This window comes from Macaca fascicularis, chromosome 6, assembly GCF_037993035.2.
Source record: "Macaca fascicularis isolate 582-1 chromosome 6, T2T-MFA8v1.1".
NCBI classification, from domain to species: domain Eukaryota; kingdom Metazoa; phylum Chordata; class Mammalia; order Primates; family Cercopithecidae; genus Macaca; species Macaca fascicularis.
In genome coordinates this window covers 168,607,266-168,632,600 of record NC_088380.1, presented here as the reverse complement: position 1 = coordinate 168,632,600, position 25,335 = coordinate 168,607,266, and the positions used below count along the sequence as shown (strand labels likewise).

Genomic DNA, 25,335 nt, shown 5'->3' with positions numbered 1-25,335 from the left:
AAATCACTAAAAACCATTACAAACAGGCATGTAAGCAATGAAACATAATATGTTTAGAGCGAAATGGTCTAGAGATAAGAACTCTGAGCTTCATCATAGCTTTTACTTAATTTAGTAATTTAGTGACTGGTTTTGAAACAGATTAGTTGACTATGACAAGAAATCTTGGATAAATATTATGTTCAAATACTACATCTAAATTGCAAAATTTTAATTTACCCTTTTACTAATATTTATCATTTGTTAAGAGGGAAAAACAACTTCTCTTAGCCCTATTAATTTTTGTTGATCTTTATAAAAAAGATTGAATATCTGAATGGGTAAACAAACCACAGCAAAATCCTTTGACAAGGCACGGTCGCTTTTTGCCCTCTTCTGACATTTTTAAAAGAGAAAAACAAAATCTATCATGGTACTTCAGTTGTTAAGAAAGTTTCTTGCAAATACAAACATAATAGTTTAAAAGAAAGGCTAAGCTGCAGTCTTACCACTTTCTACCTTCATCCTCCCCCTCCCCCAGACACACACTCCAAATGTTACCATCCCATGCCACCCATATCAAAGACTAAGTTGAGTTTTCGTGCTCAGAATGGGAGAGACCCCTACACCAGAGGACATTTCACCAGCGTCCACTGGAAAGGGGGAAACAGGCGATTTTGCAGCCAGGACAAGAGAGTGCCTTCCCTAGGATGACGGAACAGTGAGACAGGTTTTCTGTCCCAGCGTCTTAACTTTAGATGATGGCCCCCAACGCCCCTCCCCAACTCATCCCAGCTCCCCCTTGCAAAAATAAATAAATACATAAATAAATAAATAATAAAAGCCCCAAACAACATGCCGCCACCCACCCTGCGGAATACATTCAAATATGCTTAAGAAAGAGGAGAAGAAAAGAAGAAAGACAGCGGAAAAATAATGCTCTTATATTGCTGCGGTTTCACCCTGAAAGAAAAACATTTCGTTGTTTCTACCTGCTGTGGGATCAGGCTCCTGTCCTGCTCGCTCCCTTGCTCGCTCGCTCGCTCTCCCTCTTCTCTCTCTCTCCCTCTCTCTCCCATCTCCCCCCCGTTCCCCCCCCGTCTCCCCCCCCCCCCCGACTATAACATTCCTGTCTCTCCAGCTAGGAAAAGCCACGTTCAAAGCTCTGTCTGTGTATCGTGGTCCAAAGTCGCACTTACCTAGGGCCCCTTCTGGACACAGGATCTCTTAAGACCGGGGAAAAAAAGTCTGGGAGAGAGAATCGTGGAGAGACTGGAACCAGCGCGAGTCTGCGAGTCCGAGTCCGGGCGCGCCGGAGCAGAGGGGCGTCCTCGCTCTGCCTCTCACTCACTTGGTCTGAGCCATCATGGACTCTGCGTGCTCCTTTGCTGAAGATTTCACACCCAAATTTGCTTCCCAATATCCAATCTGCAGCTATACAACAAAAGATTTCTCTTTACCAAGACAGTAGTAATACGTCCCAGGGCAAACCGGATGTGAAATAGGCGGTGACTTCATGCCAGAGAGATTTTATTTTAGAAAGGAAGGTGGTACCAGCCTCTGGATCTGGAGACCAATCCGCCCATTTTTTATATGCAGCACAATTTAACTTGCACCACTCTGGCCCTAATCCCCTTCTCGCTAGCTGCAGGCTCAAATCCTTCTACAGTCTGCTGCAAGCTTCTCTTTTTTGGGGGGAGCGGCAATGGGGGAGGGAAGGGTAGAAAGGGTGAGAGACATACGGACTGCACTTAGAGTCTTTCCACACTTGCAATTTATGAACACCCGATTTTAAGGTGAGCCCATTAAAAATACAACTCTTCAGTGCAACTATTCTACCTTTGATCAAATATTAAACCACTGCCTGCATATGAATGAACGCAAGCTCTGAAACAGGGAGATGCAGGGTTACACGTGTGGAGAGAGCACTCGTCTCGCCTCTCTCCCTCACACACACACACTCCCACACATATGTCTAAGTCCCCGTGTCTTGCAGAGTCACGAATGGTGACGGTTGGTAGGAAAGAGCTCTGGCAGGTAGGAAATTGGCTACTGGGTTTAGAGAGTCGCACTTTCTCGGGTTGGGAGCGCTTTCCACCCCACGTTCTTCTGTAGCTTAGAGGACAGCAAAAACACCCTCCGGAACCGGGTTTTTACCTTTTTAAGCAACTGTTTGTCTGTGTTATCATGGAGAAAACGCAGGCGCTGTTACCTCTGAATTGTGCTGGGTTCCTGGACGAAGAATATTTAACTAATAAATCATCCTGATCATTTGTAGGCTTGAGAGGCATACCTCCATTTCCGGAATCATTCCTTTGCCTCGAGCTCCATCATTCTCGGATTAGGAAAATGGGAGAGGGAGAGGGGGAATTTTTAGAAGTCAGGACGAAATCCTCGTCTACTTTTTTCCCCGTCTCCGGCCTCTTCTATTACCCTCCCTGGTAGCTCTCCACCCACAAATAATTATACACTAGGAAAGGGGGGTGTGTTTCAACATCAGTCTAACTAAATTTCCAAGGAATCAGGGATGACTGTGTTTTCCTCCTCAGATTTTGTGAATGGCTGTTTGTAGCAGAGAGGGGATGAGTGCTGCCTTCCTGGGAGCGCTTAGTAAAACCTAGATCACTGGGAGCTGTCCCTTCAGCACTTGCGTCCAGTTATGGCAGGAGGTGCTGAAAAGGTGACGTGCCCCACGCAATGTTCCTGGTGAATAAGGTCTGAGCTTTGGTAAGCTCACTGGTCATTTTCTCCTAGTGAGCTCCTAGCAGAGAAGACGTTTCGGATGGGGTGGAGCCTGAGCAAGTGAAGAAAAAAACCTGAGTAGCCAGTCCATAACCACTTTGGGGTTTATGATTCTACAAGTGCTTCTTGACCTTGTGCAGCAATACAATCAGCTCAAACAAGGTGATTGCAATAATAAGGAATATAAAATTGAAGACCACATTAGGGGTTGGGCTTGGTTACCTTCTGAGTTTTGTGGTCAAGTGTCAACTGGGAAATGATTTTAGAGGTAAATTTTGGAAGAGAGATTTGAAGATTGTGTTAAGATACCCCTGTTTCTGGGCAGTAATTGCCTGCTATGTTCAGATATAATAAATGCTGATGTATGCTTAAAGATATTCACTGAAGAAACATCACGGCTTCCCTATGTGTCATTAACCAATTTTTATTTACTTATCCATTGATTACTTAATTTATTGAGTAGTTTTGAGAATAAAACTGAATTTAATGAGATTTATGATTAATAATGAAATCCTAAGTTAACAATTAGAAAACATGATTCTTTTACATCATCTACAATGCAGTTTCACAATTTTGTCTTGTTTTAATGAAAATAAACAGTTATAAAAATCTGAGTTTTCAGTGTTCTCCTGGCTAAACTGTTGCAGGTCCTTTAGTGATCTTCTACCAATCGAAAATAACTTTGTATCCTTTATCTAATGGAATACAACCAAATCACTCTGCTGATTTTGGTTTTGCAAACAAAGTCACTCAAGCTTCATCATGTGAACAATAGTCTCAGAGCAATGCCAATTACATTCTGCTTCAGATTAAAAATTTTTATGTGATTATGAAACAGGATACAATTGCACAGCATTTTCATACATTTAAAGAAATAAATATTAAATAATTTGGGGGCTATAGTGTGTATATGGAAATGGAAATACCTATACTATGACTCTCTCTTTAAAATACAATACTCACAAGATAGATTTTACTGGATGATTCTCTATGAATATCAGCTTATAATATATATATGCACATATGTGTACATACACATACATGTAATTTGCTTTGAGACATCTATATTTTTCGTAAATTGTGTCTAAAAATATTGATATTTTGGTACTCCAAAACATCAATTGATACTCTAATTATGGATGGGTTTATTGTGTTCCATCTGAGATGTCTTTAATATATGCACATACTACCATAAAATATAATAAATTAATGACAAGAAAATACTTACTTTATATTGTGTTTTTATATTAAATATTTTATATAATTTTTGATATTCTTGTGTTTTGTTTTAGCCAGAATGAACCACTTCAAACTATGTGTGCATATAATGATGTCAGTTTTTTAAAATGATAATAACCATGGTGCTTAATATTCTGTTTGGTGCCAAGTAATGTGCAAAGTAATTTTCATAATAATTCAGTTTGATTCTCAAAATGAGTCTCTATGAAAGATGGTCTTAATATTTCTGTTACACAAATCATTCTGCAAATTGTAGACTAGAGAGATCAAAAGACTTGGCTAAGGTCACACAGCTCGTGAGTATCCACACTAAAATGCAAAACCAAATGCTCTGACTTCAAAGCCCATTCTCTTAACCACACTTCTACATTACTCTGTTTCCTTACTGTGAGACTGAGCTCATAGTAAAATCTTTTCATTCATTTTATATCCATGCTTGACCATCTTTATATCAGTCACATGAAAATCATCTCTGAATATTTATTATTATTTATTCATGGCAAGAGTTTTATTTCGATGATCCAATACATCCTACTGGAACATAGAATCAGGCTTACTTTAGTATTTCAGAGATTTAAACTACCTTTCTTTTGTCTCATGAGGCCAGTGGCCAAGACCCTCCTAATAGTTACAAAATCTTGGCAGAAAGAATTTGAGGTCAAATCTAGAACCAGGGATGCTAGGGATTCCTAATAACTCTATCTCCAGTGCTGCAGTCTGGCACATTTTGCTTTTCCTGTCAATTTTAAATGGCAGGAAGCCCTGACCTAATTGATGAAGTGGTGCTGATTCTATTCAACAGAGAAATGTTTTTACCTTCTTTAACTAAATGTGAACCAAATGAGAAAAAAAATAGCAAGAGTGTTCTCATTTATTCAGTGTGTCTTTTTATCATTTACAAAATAATGTAGAGTGAAGGCAAATAAATAAGTAAAAATAATAAAATACCAAATTAACTTTAGATGAAACTCAGACCAAATAGATCTTTTAAAATGTATTTGAATGGCTCAGATATATACACAGAAAGTGTGTTTTAACATTATACATTACATATATGAATATTTATATGGAATATTCCATTATACTCATTTAAGTAGTCCCACTTTTCTAATTCCTCTGTATATAATACAGACCACCATGTTTAATTGACTCTACTAGCATATCCAGAGAGATGTCTCTTCTTTTGTAAATGATATTGAAATATAGCTCAGTAGGAGTTAAAGAAAATAAATGTGGTTTAAGTAATACGTTATTTTATTGTTCATTAATCTAGACATCTTTGTCATCTGGGTGATTTAGACAAATTATTTTTCCCAGGCTGAAAGTCTCGTTTAGTATTTCAGCATACTGAGAAACATGGTGAATATAGCAAAAACAACATTTATTTATATTTGAGTCATAAGTGTTTGCAGTCCAGTGAAACTTAGAGATTATTTGCCCCAACCACTTTGACAGATCACAAAGCTTATGTAATTTTTCACCTGATCTCTACAGAAGTAGAACCCAGGTTAGCATGGCACGGTAAATGATTATGCATGAACATATACCTGAAGTCACAGATGATTCAGAACCTTAAGGCCAAGGGCACATTGCTGAATTTTTCAAATGAAGTAATGATATCTTATAAGCAGATGATGGCATTACATGGGAAAACAAATGTGAATCAGATAGCCCTCTTGTGTGACACCTAATAGACATCTAATGAATGACAATTTTCCTCTCTCTTTTTTTCTTACCATAAAATTTTATTTGCTCTGCATTTTAGTGCATTATCTACAGCATGTTTAAATAACTAATAATACTGACAATATTGTCAGCATTTTTCATACCATTGAAATAAAAGTATCACTTAGACAGATAGTGGGAAAAACTAGTTCCTGTGCCAACTTAATCCTAGGCCCATATTTTTATTTTTAAGGTGTTGAGTGGGGGAAATTTTCACTACGTGGTCCTTGGGCATAGATTATTTTACATACACGTTAAACCAGGAACATTTGAAGAGAATATAATACAGGACATAGCCAACCACAGCGAATGCTCAAAGCACAGCTAGTACAGTCAACCACAGGCTCCCCAAAAGATGCATTTACATTATTTTTCCATAAGATGCAACAAATACTCATCAGGAATAAAAATACATATGTGAGAATCAGAGTCTATTTAACAGTTATGTAAGTAGGGCACTATCCAATTTTCCTCTTTTGGCAGTTTTCAGTTTATCAGCAACTCAAATGTAACCCAGATTCACCCATTTTCTTTCAAAGACTTTTCTTTTCACAGATGTCTAACCCATCAACCCAAGAAGGTAAATGCAGATTTATTCAGAGTTAGGAAAAAAGATAATAAGCTGATGATTAGAAACACTTATTTATTTTAAAAGTTCAAATAATATATAAATTATTTTTTAAATCCTTGAAGAAGAATTTTTTGACTCTCCAAACAAAATTGGTAACATGATGACTAATGTAAGTCAGGAAGGAAGTAAGAAAATACATATAATTTATTAAAATGCTGTCACAACTCTCTAGATTAAATACTTTAAAATACTGTATCCCATATAACTTGATTGAGGAAACATGCAATTTAAAAAAAATATGTAGCTAAAGTCAGGCATTCAGGATGTTTATGTGTTTTCTTTGGTAAAATTAAAGGCACAAATATATGTACACACATAGTCTATGTGTAAACTCCTTTTAAACTATAAGAATGTATGTTTACTTACGTTTTTCTCTGTTAAAGTAAACAGAATGAATACATATTCGATCAGTAACAACGATTGTCTATTTGCAGAAATAAACATAGATCTAAGTGAGAGAATCAACTTAGAGAGATTATATATCAAAAATAATGAAAACCATTAGGCATGTTTGTAGCTAGAAACTGCATTCAACTTATTCGCAACCTGCTGGCATGTTAGGAGATGTCTAGTTTAAATATTTGAAGAGTTTAATGTGGTCTCATTATCCTACAGGACAGTTGCATTTACATATTTGTTTGAAATCATAAAACACAAAAAATGACATCAACATTAAAGCAGCATTTAAAAAATCATTCATCATGCCCTGAATGGCCATAGGATTTGTGGAAAGGATATGAAACCAAAGGATTTACTAGAATAAAGATCAAGAATTAAGACACTAATGCACCATCTGTTCAATAGCTCACAATTCTTGATGTTTGTAATAATTGTGTTTTGTGGAATGAAATGAACACAAATTTGCGGATATAGATGCATTTTTACTATGGCTATACATAAATATCTCCAGACATAACTAGTGCCCCTGTGTTAAATGTAGAAAATTGTTGTAATTAATTTTTACTATAATTTACAATCACACAAAAGCATCTCTCTTAACCTAACCCATTTCCAATTTTGCTTATAATAACATTCACCAAAATTTCTCTGTAGAGAAAATTTCATAGTCTCTCCTTTATCTCTCTCTATGTATACATAGTGAGAGATATAGATATGCAAATATGGATATAGATATCTATTTGTCTATAGCTATATAAACACTCTACTAGTTATCAATATCTATATCTTTATATCAATATTGGTATCTATACTTCTAAACTGATACTGATATCTTTACCTCTCTCCTATCTCTCTCTCTATTTTTTGACCTAAATAAACCTTGACACAGACAGAGAGAGAGAGAGAAAGTGTCTGCTTGGGTAAGGAGAAATCGAGCATTTTAAAAACAAGTAATATTCACGTTTGAGTAATTATATATCAATGATAAGCTCATATAAATCTCAGAAATGTGGACTGAGCCCTATGATAACTTGGGATTTGGCCCAGAAAGCACGCTCTGGATGAATAAACAGATGTTCAAGACCAGCCTGACCAACATGGTGAAAACTCGCCTCTACAAAAATACAAAAATTAGCCAGGCATGGTGGCACATGCTACCCAGCTACTCAGGAAACTGAAGCAGGAGAATCTCTTGAACCTGGGAGATGGAGGCTGCAGTGAGCCGAGATTGTGTCACTTCACTCCAGCCTGAGTGACTGAGCAAGAAAGACTCTGTCTCAAAACAAAGAAAAGAAAAAAAAAAATAATAATAAGGCCAGGCGCGGTGGTTCAAGCCTGTAATCCCAGCACTTTGGGAGGCCGAGACGGGAGGATCACGAGGGCAGGAGATCGAGAGCATCCTGGCTAACATGGTGTAACCCCGTGTCTACTAAGAAAAAAAACAAAAAAATTAGCCGGGCATGGAAAAGAAAAGAAAAGAAAAAGAGAAAGAAAGAAAGAAAGAAAGAAAGAAAGAAAGAAAGAAAGAAAGAAAGAAAGAAAGAAAGAAAGAAAGAAAGAAAGAAAGAAAGAAAGAAAGAAAGAAAGAAAGAAAGAAAGAAAGAAAGAAAGAAAGAAAGAAAGAAAGAAGGAAGGAAGGAAGGAAGGAAGGAAGGAAGGAAGGAAAGAAAGAAAGAAAGAAAGAAAGAAAGAAAGAAAGAAAGAAAGAAAGAAAGAAAGAAAGAAAGAAAGAAAGAGAAAGAAAGAAAGAAAGAAGGAAAGAACGAAAGAAAGAAAGAAAGGAAGGAAGGAAGGAAGGAAGGAAGGAAGGAAGGAAGGAAGGAAGGAAGGAAGGAAGGAAGGAAGGAGAGAAGGAAGGAAGGAAGAAAGAGAGAAAGAAAGAAGCAAGCAACAGTTCTTGCTGGAAAATAAACAGTTGTTGCTGGAAAAGAAAGAAAGAAGAAAGAAAGAAAGAAAGAAAGAAAGAAAGAAAGAAAGAAAGAAAGAAAGAAAGAAAGAAAGAAAGAAAGAAAGAAAGAAAGAAAGAAAGAAAGAAAAGAAAAGAAAAGAAAGAGAGAGAGAGAGAGAAAGGACGGAAGGAAGGAAGGAAGAAAGAAGGAAAGAAAGAAAGAGAAAGAAAGGAAGGAAGGAGGGAGGGAGGGAGGGAGGAAGGAAGGAAGGAAGGTAGAAAGGAAGGAAGGAAGGAAAGGAAGTTTTAAAATTCAAATCAAATAAAATGGAATGCAAAACCAATTGAATGAAAAACAATGACTAAGAAACTAAAGGAAACTAACCTATGTTTGTCATGTTTTACATGTTTATTAACAACTGGAATAGGTATTGCTGAAGCAAAAAACAATTTACAAAACATCAGAAAGGAATACTGAAAAAGAAGTCATGTAGTTTGGATTCAGTAAATTCTGAAATGAAAAGCAACTTTTACTAGACAAAGAAAGAATCAGGGAATGCTCTCACAGAGGCTCATTTTTATACCATATTTTTTGTTTTATTTATTTTTTAGAATATTCTAGCAGGCAAGTTCACTCTATTATGTATCAATTGAATCATATCAATGTTATTAAATTCAGATTAAACACAAAAATCAACTATGATTGCACTGAAAACAAAATTTCTATATAGACCAATTTTAGTTAAAAGTTTGTTTATATTTTTTCTAAACTATCAAAGTGAAATAAAGTCAAAACTTAGAAACAGTGACTGAAAATTAAGAACTAGAATGATGTTCTGTTCTTATCCTTCATTATTACCTCTGTGAACTATGTTAAAACACTATAGTTACTTTTTGTATGACCTTGGGAGACTTGATACCTCTAGGAAAACTAGCTATTTCACAGATTGAACAGTCCTAAGTCAGTCTGACAGCCATATGTTTAAATTATGATTTCAGTGCCTGGAGAAATTTTTGTCAGGCTCCCAAACAAGTCAACGAATTCAGTAGAATTGCCCTGTGGCTTTGGAGGAACATGGTTGGGGAAGGTTAGTCAAGGTTCAGAAAGCCTTTGTCAAAGTCTTAAAGAAGGCTCAAATAGAAGCCCTGTTTTCAGATAGTAGGGCATCTGCTTCCCACATATGTGCTCATGGAAGGCCCCATTAATTCCAAAAACAAACAAACAAACATTACAAGATGGGGCCATTTCTTATGTTTCCTAAAATCAACGTGTAATTTGCTCTGAAAAGTATATAAAAACAAAAGAAAATTAAAAAAAAAAAAAAAAAAAAAAGGATGAACTAATATCTCCCTTGATAAGAGCTTGTGAAGTACCAGGAAAATGTAGAGGGAAAAAGAGAACATTTTAGTATAAAATTTTTATAACCTTTACAGTAACTCCTCTACAACAACAATTCATGAGTACAGACAGAGAATGTGGTTGTAAAATTTGAAATTGTAGTCACAAATTCTGTTCTCATTATTCCCTTTTGAAAGATAATTTTTACTCTAAGGTTGCTCTTCTATTAAAGTATGTTAATGCAGACATAAAAAATAAATATAGTTCTCAGAGTTCAGCATGTCAGATGTCAAGGAAAACTAAAATTTTACATAACAGTTTAATAAACATGACTCCTAGAAAATATAAGTAGTTATTTCTTAATCACAGTTTTATTTGAAGACGCCTCAGTAACTGTCGTTTGTACTCATCATTGTTTTTATCTAGTTTCCAAATCTAAATCCAAATTTGAGATTTCTTCATTGAGCGGCACACTATATTAAAAGGACATGCCAATTCAGGTAAACTTTTTCCTGCCCATTTGAAGAATTCATACCTATATACATGTGTACACGACCTTGGAGTTTCCAAGATTTATTGTATACAAAATCTTTAAAAAGACACTAAATAATCTAATCAGATTATTTTTAGAACTAGTTAAATCAATCCAGAAGTTCTCTGAAGGAGTTAATGTGAGCAAAACCATCAAATCAAGGCATAGAAATTTTACCGGATATAAAAATATACATGAAGCTATAGTAAATAAAACTCAATAATTCTGGCACAGAAAGACTTGTACAGCTATAATTACAATGAAGAACTCAGGAAAAGACCCATACATAATCAAGAAATTGTATATGAAAAGGAAGTTTTCCAAAGCAGTGTAATTTTTTATTTAATGCATGGAACAGGATTATAGACATTATAATAAAATAAAACAAAAATACAAGTAAACAAACACATTAAAATTAAATTCACACCCCCAACTAGAAATAAAAATTATTTACTGGTGAAAGAAGGAACCTACAAATATCCTATGCATTAATGAAATCAATTTGAAAAAATCAAGCAATGTGCATAAAAATGAGAACACAGGACAAAATAATAGGCCAACAAGGAAATTTCACCAGTGGCCAATAAACATGAGAGGAGATACTCAATTGCAATTGCGATCATAGAAACGCAAACTAAAACAACTTGATGTCACAGTTATCAGACTAATGCAAACTTTTTAAAAAGTGATACTATTCAGTATTTATTTGAGTTGTTGGTAATAAAAATGGCAATCTGTTAGTGGCTATCAAATTATCAATATATTGTATACAAATTTTAAATCAGTATCCTAGTTCTAGAAATCCATTCTACAGATATTTGAATGCAAGTGTGCAGGGTATAAGCATATGGAAGTTTAGTGTAGGACTAATGCAAGTGCCTTTAAAATTAGAGACATAATAAATGAGAATAGGAAAATAGTTGAATAAATTTTGGTATGTTCACATCATGAAATTATATGAACATTTAAATAATGAGGTATATCTTTATCCACTGACACAAAAAGATATTATCATTGTATAGCTGATTCAATGAGCAAAGATCTAAATAGTATTATTCCTATTTTACAAAATATATAGAATATACAAGATAAAGTATAGGTCTAAAATGCATATGCAATGATATGCATTTCATATACATAAAACTAGTGACAGGAATTATCTCTTTTCATTTTATGCTTTACATATGGTATGATTTTTTATGAGTATGTGTATATATATATAAACATGTGTGTGTGTGTGTGTATATATATATATATATATAGTGAAAAATTTTCAGGCAATAGTAACAAAAGAAAAAGAAAATAATGACATTTAGATTCCTAGATATAGAAGACATAAATCAATGCCACCTAGAGTTCGCTTAAAATTCCAAAGTCTGAACTCTAGGTTTACAAAGACAGGTTTGTTATAATTATCACCCAAGAAGAGCTGGGTTCTCAAAATTGTTGCGATTTCATTCACTTCTAGAAGTTGAGAAGGAAGTGGAAGCACAGTGCTAGAAACTCATACTCACTTTCTTTGTCTTCCTAATTATATAGTCACCCAAGAGTAACACTTCTCTTCAGAAATAAGATAGTTCAGAAACTTAGACATTTTTCCAAATAACATGCTTAGAGGTCTACTGCCAATTCAACAACAAATGATTGGAGATGGAACCTGTCAGTCAACTAAAGAGATATGTTTGAGTAAGAAAAAGTGTCTAATGCACATCATAAATACCAATTCACTTTTGCAATGTTACCTGTATGGAGACTTACTCCTCCTCCTCCTCCTCCTCCTTCTTCTTCTTTCATCTTCATCTTTGTCTTCTCCTGCTTCTGCTTCTTTTCTTGTTGTTGTTTCAGGGAGAAATCGTTTTGTGTTTCTACATACCATACAGAACATATGTTTGAGTACATTAGTAGCATATTTATGGAAACCAGAGTACTTTTTCTACTTCTCTGTCTCTACATTTTGGAACTCTTCACTAGTTGTGTAATTCTCATAGCCTCATTGTTAAGTGAACCCCTCTTATCACCTGTGTCGAAGGATGTTTACATTTGGCTCTATAGTTTTGTACAACAGTTATGTAAGTAAACAGCTCCAAAATTCCATCAAGGATGCTCTTTCTCTCATTTGCAAATATTTTGTCTCACATAGCCTCAGCAAGGAGAGTAACTTTTAAACTGGAGAATAAATTTAAATGTCTCAAGTTCCTTTGTTCTCACCCTTACATAATGTAACACATCCATTCACTGTTTCTGGAGACATAAATGGTTAACTTCATGGTCAAGAAAAAAGTATCTCTTCTTTATATCATTCTAAAAAGAAATACAATAATTTTTCTGTATATGAATATACATTTTGGACATCCATTAATATATTCTATGAGTTGAGAGCATAGGTTTCTGTCTAATGAACAAAAAATCAAGTCGTCAATAATGTTTTTTCAAGATTTTTTTGAAATGCTTCTAAGTTTAGAACTTTGATCATTTCATTTTCCTGTTGAACCCCAGTGGATAAAGTTAGCATATCTTGTTTCTCACTCAGCTTGAATATGCTTGCCTTTCAGAAGAGTAGGTAGTGAAGATTAACTTGATAGCCCTGTAGTATGGTACAGTAAAGTGGACACTTTTTCTACATCTCTTGAGACCAAACGAGGGCAGAGGATGGAGATAGGGGCTAAACTAAATTTCCAGGCTTGGGTGGGCAGAAAGATGGCAGAGAGATTTTCATTCAACACAAACACAATGAAGGAAAAGTCCAGGTGGAGTTATAACAGGCCAGTTTCAGGCAGACGTGGCTCAGCTAAGTATTGAGCTGAGATAAGCTACTTAACCAACTAATATCTGATGTTTCACCTGAAAAGCAGGTATAATAGCCATCTCAAATGTTTTCTTATGAGGTCTAAATTATATAACTTAACTAAAGTGCTTAGCACAGTTTCTGGCACACGATAAATATTCCATAAAACATTTTAGGCCTTAACTGACAATGTATATTCTTTTAAATTATAATTAAAAACCTCTCTGAGACTCAGTTTCTAAATTTATAGATTGAAGTTAATACTCTGTATTTGTCTTAAGGTTAGAAATCAGTAATTCGAGGAAAGCATCACTGTAGGTGCCATTACTGCAGACGCAGTTAGAATGCACGATTACTCCCAGGCTACCTGAATCTCTATGTACATAAACATAATATGCTAATGTTGCAGTTTGTGAATTATGTGTAACTCTCTGTCTTTCTCTATTTCTTCTTTCAATACCAATGATTAGGTCTATTATTGCAGAAATTAAACAAGAACATATTTCCCTATATATCAGTTCATACCTTTATTATGGATAAAGTAAAAAGTTGTTACTGAACAATTTCAAATACTTGATAGTTCAAGTAGTGGTGCTTAGGTATCTAGTGAAATACAACTTCCCTTCTCGAGTCCTGACTCTAACTAAAAATTGTGACTGCATTCCAAACTAAGAGAAGCACATTTCTAGCTCCAAAGTATTGAAGCCATGCTGATTAGGAGCATTTTGATTATTATTATTATTTTTTTATTATTATACTTTAAGTTCTAGGGTACATGTGCACAATGTGAAAGTTTGTTACATATGTATACATGTGTCATGTTGCTGTGCTGCACCCATTAACTCGTCATTTACATTAGGTATATCTCCTAATGCTATACCTCCCCTCTCCCCGCTCCCCACAACAGGCCCTGGTGTGTGATTCTCCCCTTCCTGTGTCCAAGTGATCTCATTGTTCAATTCCCACCTATGAGTGAGAACATGCGGTGTTTGGTTTTCTGTTCTTGCGATAGTTTGCTGAGAATGATGGTTTCCAGCTGCATCCATGTCCCTGCAAAGGACACGAACTCATCCTTTTTTATGGCTGCACAGTATTCCGTACCATTAATAATTATTCACATGAGAGGATTTTTCTGACTGCAATCATGTTTTAATTTCTCCTGCTGGGTTTAATATTTGTAAATGCTTCAAAGGTTAACCAGGCTTCCTTTCTCATCGGGAAGTATTACTTGACTATCTCCTGTCTGCTTTACTTAGGATATCAGCCTGAGAAACAGTGGCAGCACTTAAACTATTTATGAGGCAGTGATCACTAGGATGGGGTGGGGCTGGGAATATGTTTTTGGAGATGCAGAATCTGGGTTTTCTTAGTAGTACAAGACTGTTAGTTCCATGAGGGCCAGGAGTATTCAGAGAAAACAGATGGTTTTTAAAAGTCATACAGAAGATTGAATCTTGAAGTGCAAAATAGATTCTGGGCTGAAGTGTAAAAATTAGAGGGACTTATAGGGAGACAATTCTCTGTGTGTATCTTGCATTTCTGCACATCCTCTGAACATAGACTTTGCCTACCTTTATTCCAGATTACCTTTTCGAGTATTTCTCTGTAAGAAACAGCCTTGGAAGATAGAGGTAGTGTCTCTCTCCTGAAGAAAGACCAGATTTGCTCTTTCCATAGTCATGGAAGACAGAGACAGTGTTTCTCTGTGCAAGGGGCAGGTATGCTTACTTCTCATAGTAAAAGAGGTGGGTTTCCTAAATTGAGGATTTTCCTCCTGTAGTGCACCCAATTTCATCTGTAGATGTCATTTGACCCTCTTCACGTTGCCCTGTGGCAATTGGGGTAAAGGTCACTGATATAAACATGATGTCATGCTGTTTGCTGTCCCATGAATAACAAAGCCCTTTGTCTCTGATCCAGAAGTCTTACATCTTCTTCCAGCAGTTATGAAACTGCAGGAAGAGAAAGTGTTAGCCTGCAAGTGGGGTAAAGTATTAGACATTGCATAGTTCTTGATACAATGTAGGAAGATAAAGTGATAAGAAGATAAAATAACTCAATAAGGGAAAAGTAAAAAATAGCCTGAGAATTCCTTTCTTCCTGTTTAACAAAGACACACTTAGCGTTACCTCATTTATTCATATAGTGAGCACCCCCTCTGTGACAGATATTATTCCAGTTACCAGGAATACAGTTCTGACTATGACTGACAATTTCCGTCTTCTCTTGATACTGAGCAGAAACAGGAACAAATATGTGAATGTGTGTGTGTGTGTGTGTGTGTGTGTTTGTATAAATTCCAGATGGTTATATATACTACGAAGCTAAATAAAAAGGGTAGTGAAATAAGCTAACACTTCTTTAATTATAATAGTCAGGGAAAGGCTTTATGAAGTGATAACATTTGGTATAAGGTCTTCAATGTAGAATTTTTGGGAAATGACATGTCAGATGACAAGGAAAAGGAGAGAGAGTGAAAAGGAGGGAGAGAGAGGGGAAAAGAAGAAAGAGGGGGAAGAGGAAAGGAAAGAGAGCAAAAGACAAAACAGCAATAGAAAAGACCTTAGGATTGAATACGTTTGGTTTTCTTTTCCAGAAAGAGAAAGAAAAGCAGTATGGCTGGGACATAATGGGTGAGAAAAAATGGATACTTAATGAATTTAGCCATTTGTACCGGCACAAAATCATACTGAAAATTATAGACCACAGTAAGGTAATCAAATGGGGTAGCTGCTTTCTCTTTAACTTTACGAACTGGTTCACTTTCCTCATTATTTTTAAAAGCCTTAAAGTTTATTGATGCCATGAGTATTCTGAAAGTAAGGAATACATTTGCACTGGCAAATACAGGTGTATGGATTTCTAGAACAGAATGAGAAAAAAATACCTGTACTTAGAAACTTCCGAAATAGAACTAAATATTATTATAACTAATTACACTGTTCTTATTACTACTAAAACATAGATACTTCTGATACTAATAAAATAAAATAGAAATATAAGGAAAAACAGAAGGAGAAGGCAGAAGACAAGAAGAAAAACAAACAAAAAAACCCAACAAATTATTGAGAGACTCATCCTCCAAGAACTAAGCTCAACGCTTTACATACTTTTTCTAAACTTCAAAGGTGCTCAGTAAAATGCTGTGATGCTCCTTTCAGAGACAGAAATGCATGCTCACAGAAGAGAAGTCCTTTGCTTGGGATTTCCTAGCTAGCCAATGCCTGGGCCAGGAGTTGAACCTTGGAATTACCCAGCTCCTGAGCCAGGGTATTTGTGCAATATGCAGCCCATATCGTAATGAAGCATCATTATGCTGCAGATGTTCCTTCACTTATGAAGCAGACGGCTTTGTCATCAGTTGATAGAGAATTGTAGTATTTCAAAGATTGTTAGGTTCAGTCACGGGACAAAATGATTGATGGTTTTTATCTGCATTGTTTGAAAAGTGTCGCTCTATACATTGGCTGAAATACAGCACATAACATTTCTTTTTTCTTTTAGTGGGTGCTGTCAGACAACAGATGTATCATGTCTACACAATACGATGGGTAGAAGTGCCTAAATCAATCATGTAGCATGAGGGTATAGCTGACCCATGCTTTATTCCAGGTGCTTCTAGACTTTGGTCCTTTGGAAGGAAAAGGATGAGTGTCTGGAAAATATCTCCAAAGAAAAAAGGATTGTTATTATTATCCCAAAGGAAATGTTTCATAAATGCACAAAATCAAAGGGAACACATAAAATTATCTGAAAAAGTAGGCTTTGATCTAATAGAATATCAAATACACAGGGATCTGAAATTTACTTCTTGGGTAATTGGAAACCAATTTGTTGTTGGTTTGCCAACCAACATGTTGACATGTTGTTACACTGGGAAAACATAACTAAAAGAGATCGGCTAAACAAGTGTTTCCATAACTGTGTTACAAAGAATGCACGTTTCTAGAGATAGTAACATTTTATGAAAATGAGTTGTCATAGTTTGAAAAACATCTAGCAAAATTTATTTATTTATTATAAGAATTGATATTCTTTCTTAGTAATAGAACCCCATTTAGTTAGTTGGGGAAGGATTATAATCTTATGCTATTCCTCAGCCTATACTGTATTTCTCAGTCTATACTTCACGGTGGAAACCAATGAAATGTAAGTCTAATTTTGGATTCTACTATGAGAAAAGTCCTGTAAAGTGTTCTAAGTGAGCTTGGAGGGGCATCCGTTTTGCCATTTCCCTGTTTTATTTTTCTGCTTGGAAATTCTGTGTAATGATGGAACTCCATCAGCCCACAGTTTTGTGACATTGGGTTGCTTTCAGGATAAAATCCACAAATTAGCATAACAAAACTTATAAATGAAGCTTCATTTTACTTTGTGATGCTACCATATGAGCCCTGGTGTACTGACATCTTCATTAGATGTTTGGTAGGAAAATAAAACAGTAATGGTTTAAGCCATTGTAGCCAGGTCTCTGTTACTTAACAGTAACTGGACATAATTCCAGATACATTTGCATATTCCACATTTTTCTTAAAGGTTTTGCAGTTACATTTGATGATTAAAAATCCTGAAAAGTGTGGTCATAAATAACACCTACATAAATAAAATAACTATTAAGAAGTTGTCATGTTCTAGAGATTGCCCTAGATGCTGAGGATGTGGGAAGATGAAGAGTGATTGATTCTGACTATGTTATGGAAGGCTTTTCAGAAGATGCTCAATTAAGTTTTGAGGGGTGAATAGAAGTTTCTTAAATAGAGGGAAAAATGGAAATATAATACAGGTTGAAAGTGTAATAAAGGAAAAGAGTTATAAACATCATGTTTCCCAAGAACTTCTGCATGTTTCATACATTTGAACAGAAGTGAATTTGTCTCGAGGGTGGATATGTTGTCCTGGGACAGAGTTACATATTTAGAGAGGTAGACAAAGGCCAAATTGTGAAAGGCTTTTTATAGCAATCTAAGGAACACAGGCACTGTATGCTAGGCAACATGGTATTATTAAGCAGTTGTAGGCAAAGATAAACAGGATTATATTTGTGTTCTTGAATGACCTCCCGGCATCAACATGGAGGATGGATAAGGGACGTTGTTTGTGGGATTCAAGAAACAAATATAAGAAATCCCAAACTACTACAGCAGTAACTTCTCTGACTGATTAATAAAAAGTTTCTGGTGTTTATTCATGCAACAATGCCCATTCCATGAACATATCCAATATCAAAGGAAATTAAGAACATTCACTGTTATACCAAAAGAAAGCCCATTATTTGAGGAAATAATTTCCATGAATTAAAAATTTTAAGATACCCTCCCATTTTCCAATTTTATTTAAGAACAACCCTTATATACCTGCACAAAGATGCAGACACTTCTTTCATTTAGTCGGATCTTCCCACTAACAGCAGCTTCTATGCTGAAGATGGTTTTTGTTTCTCTGCCACTTTGCAGACCTCTTAGTACCTCAGAATAAGAGCATAGTCTATTCCTTTTTTTTTTTTTTCTTTTTCTTTTTAGATGAGATCTTACTCTGTCACACAGGTTGGAGTGCAATGGCACGATCTCGGCTCATTGCAACATCCGCCTCCCAGGTTCAAGCCATTCTCCTGCCTCAGCCTCCTGAGTAGCTGGGCGTATAGGCTCTCGCCACCATACCTGGCTCATGTTTGTATTTTTAGTAGAGACAGGGTTTCACCATGTTGACCAGGATGGTCTCAATCTCGTGACCTCGTGATCCACCCGCCTTGGCCTCCCAAAGTGCTGGAATTACAGGCATGAGCCACCGTAACCGGCCAAGATCATAGTCTTTTCTAGGTAGTCAAGAGGTTGGCATTTTCCCAGGGCCCACCCTTCCTAGCATTTAGAAGCTGGTTAGGGACAGCACACAGTGACATTTATCACTATGGCTACTCAGGCATTGGGACTGAAGCCAAGGTCACTTCCATCAAAGTAGTACCGTTTACACTAAAGTGCCAGTGGTTATGCATCAGTGAAAATCTGCACAGCCTTGATTTCAAAGGAAGTGATCATTTTTGGGGAAACAATAACAGCCTTAGGATCCTTTAGCATGTCTAATTTTTTTTTAATAGTTCATATCTCTCTTCATTAGCTCCTGGCCTAACTTCCTACCACACTAAATTCCGAGGAGACTGTGAGCTTTTGAACAATCCCCCATCTTCACTGTGGAACATTTACTTTGCAATCTTTTTTTTTTTTTTTTTTTTTTGAGACGGAGTCTCGCTCTGCCGCCCAGGCTGGAGTGCAGTGGCCGGATCTCAGCTCACTGCAAGCTCCGCCTCCCGGGTTCACGCCATTCTCCTGCCTCAGCCTCCCGAGTAGTTGGGACTACAGGCGCCCGCCACCGCGCCCTGCTAGTTTTTTGTATTTTTTAGTAGATACGGGGTTTCACCGTGTTAGCCAGGATGGTCTCGATCTCCTGACCTCGTGATCCGCCCGTCTCGGCCTCCCAAAGTGCTGGGATTACAGGCTTGAGCCACCGCGCCCGGCCAACTTTGCAATCTTTTAAGAAGCGCCATAAAATACTTCTGAGTGTGGTTCCAAGCTGAGGAATTAGATTTTACCAGGGTCTTCCTCTTGGGATGGTTGGAGGTAAACTGTCTTTTTCATGGTAGTGGTGGTTGTTGATATCATTTATATCCTGGCCACAATTCTCATCACCTCTATTCTGCCAAGTAAATTTCTGAGAGAAATCAGTCAGCGTAGAAGGAATTAGTATTCAAGTACAACCATGTGGTTTTGACCACCATCTATATTTTTTTAGAAAGACTCTTGTCTCTGAAATTATTTCTCTAGGAATATTGTTTTCTTTCAAGCCCATGAAATGCCTCATTTCATGCTAAATAATATATCCAAGAACCACCACTCACAAGAATTTTTGGCTGAAAGCATCACCGTCTTCATCCGACCATGGCAGACACTGAGTAAACAGACTGGAGGGAAAAATTGAGTGATGGTTTTGCTTACCTGGTGAGCTTAATAAATACATATTTTAATTAGAAAATAACAAATGAGTATTTAGAAATATATTACTCTAAAATAGGCTGCTTATAGAAAAATATTTTTTTCTTATTTTTATTTGTACTTCAACTTGTTTCCAAAGAGAATTTGTAGTGGCTAGTGGTGCATATTACTACTATTATTATTCTATGAAAAGTTCTGATGGTCTCTTAGAGAGCAAATTCAACAGAAAAGAACAGTACTGAATATCAATTTAACTCTACTCCAATTAAATTCAACTTGTTATTTTCCAAACAGCAATAGGATCAGTAAGAAAAGAGGCAGAAATAGATAGCTTATTTGTTAGGAAGATGGGTCAGGAAGCTCAGTCTTTGTTTTGCACATATGGAGATAAAAACACTGGAATAAAAATCATGGAACTGAATCATTAAAACATTACAAAACAAAACTTTTTGAGAATTAAAGGCATTCCCTCATGTCTAGGAAACATACTGACTACCAGTTTATAAAAGTAACGCAAGTTATAAAAATACCACAGATTCTGAAATAAATCAGTGTATGGAATGATGATTTTTAGAGAGCATTTAATGTAATGCCTATGCTTCACAGATGAGGAAACAAAAATACCAGAGAAGTCAAGTAACTTTTTCAGTGTCACACAGTAAGAGAAGATAAGTAGGGCTTTCTGAACCCTACTTCAAAATTTACTAGGTGATGTACTCTAAGGCAACTTATTCTAGGAGAAAGACCCATTTTAGGATTCCATTTTTCTCCCTTCTGCAAAGTCAATAGGTAACCATGTGAACAGGACACACTTTCTGATTTTTTTTTTGTAGAAAGTAAAATTATGATTTAAAAAAATTATTTAGTTATTTTTTATTGTTTGAATAGGTTTTGGGGGAGCAAGTGGTGTTTGGTTACATGAATAAGTTCTTTAGTGGTGATTTCTGAGATTTTGGTGCACTCATCACTCAAGCAGTGTACGTGATACCCAATGTGTAGTCTTTTATATCTGGCCATGATTTTGAAAAGAGTTCTAACAAAAAAACAGCAAAAGAAACATTTGAACCGGTGTCCAAGATCAAAGACTAAAAAGTCCTCTGTTTAGTAACTAAATGTAACATAATTCAAACCAGAATTTTAAAACCAGATAGAATAAGTTAGGTAGTTACTTCTCTTAAGGAAGAGAGACATGAGCACACATTTTTTTTTCAAGTAGTAAAAAAGGCCTTTATTATATTTTGCTAAGACTTTACTGGTTAAAAGATTAAAGAATCTTCTTTAGGTTTCTAGAAATACTTAGTAACCCAGTTCCGTAAGATCCCATTATATCACAGCAGGGTATGTGTTTCAGAACTCTTGGATATAAAAGTTTAGCTTAGAGAAAAAGAAAAGCCAATCTACTGGAGGGAAAGTATTGACTTTTTAAGAAAAAGAAGTTTCACCTTTAGTGATTAAATTAATCAAATGGATATTTTTCACTTTCCTTCCATAAAACACATTTTTAGAGACCATTCAAACATAAGTTGCTCTCAGAATCATACTAATTGGCTCTCTGGTAATTCAAGAGATGACTTCTTGATGAAGAAGATAATGATAAGCTCACAAGGGAATATAAAAAGGAGCAGTCCTACTCATATTTTTTAAAGATATAAATAAGAAGTAGCACTTTAGAACAGAAGCTTGAGAAAGGTTCCTTAAAGAGATAGTAATGCTAATATACAATGTCACTTGTCTTTAGGGTAAAAATGAGGGAAACATCTAGAATTAAAACCTTGTAAACGGAGGAAGAATCTTAAATGATTAGACCCTAGAATGAGGCTGCATGCTCCATCTAGCTCCCTAGTTATGGTTTGCCCAAAATATAACGTTTCTGTAATTGCTTATATTCCATCCATCTATGTGGAAAAGAAAGGCCATTTTCGACTGCTATGCTGCAAAAGAAATTTTTAAAATTTATAGAGCATAGAAGTAGCAACATTTCTGGAATCCATGAGCCTAAAAACCTCAGTTGGTTGCCTTGTCTGCCTACTTTTTTTTTTTTTTTTTGGCCATAGGACCTCAATTTATTTGGATATTGACCTGCAAATGGCTCAGAAAAGAAAATGGAGGCTGACAATTGTGATCAGTCTCACACCCTTTGGTGGCTGGGGATTAGGAATGAATGTATGACTCAATACTGAAGAGAGACATGCAGGAAAATCTATCTATGTGGCTTTACCCACAAGAAACATGCAATAGTAGGAACATCCTTCTTTTTCACTTACAATGGGCATATGCCAATATGATACCAAGAAACTGATGAACACATCTTGCAAACATAAGTAACAACTGCCAATATCCTAAAGGAGAACAGAGGACAAAAGGACTCAGCATCTGGGTTCTGTAGGTATCTTGAATATCTTTGAATCTTACAGGCAAAGCACTTACTGCTTTTGATTCTGATCTTTTTTTTTTTTTCAAGGATGTTTGGATAGCAAAAGAGTTTGAAAGATACAGATAGTGTCTCATTCTGGAACCAACGGCTGCATTGTTTACTGTTCAGTGTGGTAAAGATAATGTTTACTTCCCAAAAAAAACTTTAGGCAAGATTACCGTCCATTGAAGAAGACTTGTTTTCTAAGCTTCGAGTTTCTCTCCTATAATGCAACCAACTTCATGTAAGGGCATTGTCTGAATCAGTGTTCAGTTAAAATCAACAAAAAAACTGATCTAGCTGAGTAAAAACTTAGTGTCTTCACCGTTATTGGCACTGGGTTTCCTGTTGTATGTGGTAATACATTTCCTCAGACCCTCTTTGAATGGCATGTTCTATTATTTATGGATAAAAACATTTTATCTGAATATCATCACAATACTATTTATTTTTTGAAGAAAAGAGAAGATAATCTCTAGGTATATATTTCATGTTAGAGTCAGAAGCAGTATGTACTGAAACTGTAAGAGGTGGACACTTCCGAGATTTTAGAAAACTATTTTATACATTTGTCTCAATGTTCTCTTGTTGAAGGGGGCCAGTAAATCTGCCCTAAGTAAGGACTATGCCTTGCATATAATACATGTGGTCACTTGGTATTTTATTTCTTTAAAACTCATAAAATTTTATATGAATACTCTCAAAAAAGCAGCTTACAAGTGCTTATATAACTAACATTTATATCACAACATTTTAACTCTAATACCAGGTATTACAATTGACAGATTTCTTGAATACTACAATAAACACTTTTTAAATTTAATTAGTATTCTGAGGCTAGAACTGCAAAGAGATAAAGTCTTAGGCACAGCTGTAGAATTTTTTTTTTTTAGATGACTCAAATAATGTGACCCAAAAATAAAAAAGAAAGAGCTAGAATTTTTCCTTCTTCTTTTCTTCTTTATTTTTTGGTTGGTATTCTAAGAAGGCACAGTACGGATTATCTTAAATGAATCTTTTGTGAAGTAATCATCAATAAACAAAAATACTGTTAAAACATGTTTACCAGTTTTTGTTTTTTTGTTTGGTTGGTTTTTTTAATCTTTAGCATGTGGAGGAAAACACATGGAAACTAGAATGTGAGGTGGTGACAGAGAGGAAGGTGGGAGAGCTACATGAGGTGTGGGCTGGTGGGATTGATGGTGACCAGGGATGCAGGGCAATTAGGGAGGGTTAGAGATCCATATAGATAAGCTGACCAGAAGCTGGGTGGCCAATAGTGGGAGTGCTGGGAGGAGATGGGCAAAGACAGAAAGGAGGCCTTCACAGTTACATTTTGGTTATACTGAGCAAGTAAGTAACTGCATTTAGAATAAAATGGAACCTCTCAAAGCAAGAGAAGTTATTAATAGACAAAGAAAATATAATAATGAAAAATAAGCATGAGGTATTGGATTGAAATTGGAGGTTTCACTATGGGCTCATGATTTTATAATATACATATTCAACAAACATTTATAGTTGTATATGCATTCATATACATATATATCCAAGCTCTGTCCACTGAAAGGGCCTAGAAGCAAAGATACCCCCATAACAATGAGCATGTCTAGGGTCATAATCTTAGTTTCTAAATGCTGTCCTCACTAAAAGGAGCCGGAGCTTCTTGGAGAAATGACTGATTCCAGGACAACGGCAGGAAAAGCATGATTGCACATTCTATTGCACCTGACATTAAGGCAATGTGCAATGAATGTTGGGGACATGTCAAAAGTATATAGAAGCCAGTTTGAATGGGATGATTTGGGCACTAAAATAAATAATGGCAACAATGTATTGCAACCCTAATGAATAAAATAGAAGCTCATCATTTTATACTGCCATCATAAATGAGTTATTAGAATCATTACATATTATATTTAGTCTATTATATATATGAAAATAAACAAATGTAGAGATATAATTTTTATTTACAATGGAATGCCAATGGATTTTAAAGGAATAATGGGAATAAGAGAATTGCTAATTGGCAGCCATCAGAGATAATGGTTGGTTAAAGCAGGTACTGTCAGTGGATATGAAAGCCATTTAGTGGTGGTTTGCTGAGGAATAAATTTATGGCATGATTGTGAAATACTGCCCTACAATATACTAATAATTCAAATGGAAAAATGGTGATTGTAAGGTGTAAGAACTCAGTAGACCCTGTGTCTCCAAGTGGTTAAAGCTAAAATCGCCAGGGGAAGGATTGGTCTATATCATGTGTGTTCTGAGATGATGCACCAAGAAATATGCCACATCATTTCCGTGGAACTCACTCCTGCCAAAAATGCATGACCTTACTCAGGACATGAAGAAGCATTAGATGGATCCATGTTGAGGGTCATCCTCCAGAATGTAGGGCGTGTCCCCTTTAAACTTGTCAATGACGGCCGGGCGCGGTGGCTCAAGCCTGTAATCCCAGCACTTTGGGAGGCCGAGACGGGCGGATCACGAGGTCAGGAGATCGAGACCATCCTGGCTAACACGGTGAAACCCCATCTCTACTAAAAAATACAAAAACTAGCCGGGCGAGGTGGCGGGCGCCTGTAGTCCCAGCTACTCGGGAGACTGAGGCAGGAGAATGGCGTGAACCCGGGAGGCGGAGCTTGCAGTGAGCTGAGATCCGGCCACTGCACTC

The 25,335-nt window shown here is 36.0% G+C and overlaps 1 protein-coding gene and 1 long non-coding RNA gene across 5 annotated transcripts in view; one reads left to right on the top strand and one right to left on the bottom strand.

Annotated features, from left to right (window-relative positions):
• The window catches only part of GABRA1 (gamma-aminobutyric acid type A receptor subunit alpha1), a 55,288-nt gene extending 53,866 nt beyond the window's left edge, over positions 1-1,422 (bottom strand). Inside the window, exon 1 of one of the 2 annotated variants that reach the window (XM_005558453.4) lies at positions 1,179-1,422. The gene's annotated coding sequence lies outside the window, so the exon portion shown is untranslated. Of the gene's footprint in view, positions 1-971; positions 1,045-1,178 lie in introns of those variants that run through there. The other variant, XM_045394485.3, reaches the window with a different exon arrangement.
• Positions 1-25,335, top strand: part of LOC135971464 (uncharacterized) — an 81,865-nt gene that overhangs the window by 1,039 nt on the left and 55,491 nt on the right. The window lies entirely within an intron of this gene.